Here is a 1,478-nt window from a genome sequence, read left to right as displayed (position 1 = left end):
ACTTTACAGAACTGATTTAATTTTATAAAGTATTAATTCAGTAAAGAAGTATTTAAATTCAATTTTAATTTAATGGCAACAATGATATTTGTTATTATATATGTAAGCTTTTTTGTACAATATGGCTATAATATACTTTAATGATTTGTAAACAATATTATATTTATCCATTTAAAGGATTACGGATTAATGTACCGATTATTTGATTTTGCAGTGAGTTGATTTTCTAGGTTGTGTTTATTTTAAAGGAATTTTTATCCTAGTGTTAAATAAAAAAATAAAAAAATAGTCATTTTTAATATCATAATATATTATTTTATGGTACCCGGATTATTTGTTTGCATCTTCTGGTGTAGTAGTGAGTAGACAACAGTAGATGATATTAGGTGTACGATTCTCGTATCCACTTGTGACTCTGCCTTGAAAGTTTTTTGATTACTCGCCTGTAATGGTATTTTCCTTTTATTTTAAGAACAATTTAGTCTCGGGGTGTTTGGGATCTTAAAATTCGTTTCATCCGCTTTTTTATATCACAAATTAGAAAAATTGGTTATATTTAGTAAATATAAATCTATGATATGATGTACCTTTTTTAGTAAAATAAATTAATAAAACAAATTTACAGTAAATTAATTAAATATTTAAATTAAATAAAAATTCATCATGTGCATATTTATCATGTGGTTTTGAAGAAATTGTTTGTAATTTTATTATATACACAAATATTTCAATTTTATACTCTTAGCATAAGCTTAAAGGGCCCGTTATAAAAGTAGGCCAATTAAAGTTAGTATCAAAATGTGGTTACGTAGATTCACACCTAGAAACTGACACACAATTCACGACATTAACCATTGTGCCAAATTTTAAATGATTTACAAAATATATCCGGTTTCATATATATGAAATGTAAGAAAGAACTTTTCTTAAAATTTAAACACTATTAAACTTTATTTTTTGCTTTCACTGGATTTTCTTATTAAATTGAGAACTTCCTGGCCAAAGCTTTGTAGGCACTTAGGAGACATTATACCAACGACAATGTCAATTAATGAGATGATCCATCATTTTGTATTACATTAAGATCACGGCATATACGATAATAGCATAATGTTTGCAGCAAGTAATATATTGTGGAATCCCACCATAGCTAGCTTTTTACTTTTAGAATGTAATTCTACTCGACATTTCCATGATAGCCTGGTATCAGTCGAATTAAATGGAAGCTACCATAAATATTTTGAGTTAAGTTTTATACAAAGTTAAATAAAAATTAATATCGATGAGATTGAAAAGATTTTAAAATTAATAATGCATTACATGTTTATCATTCAAATATAATACGTTGTATTGTATTTTATTGCCTCTATCCATACATTTTAATATTCATTTAATGATATGCTTAATATATAGAATTTAATATTTTTCATGCAAATGTGATTTTGTAGAATTGTATGTTTTTAATTGCATATTGGAAA

Source organism: Brachycentrus maculatus, unplaced genomic scaffold (assembly GCF_059751285.1).
Source record: "Brachycentrus maculatus isolate JH-2025_06_01 unplaced genomic scaffold, ASM5975128v1 h1tg000451l, whole genome shotgun sequence".
NCBI lineage: Eukaryota > Metazoa > Arthropoda > Insecta > Trichoptera > Brachycentridae > Brachycentrus > Brachycentrus maculatus.
This window is presented reverse-complemented; position numbering follows the sequence as displayed.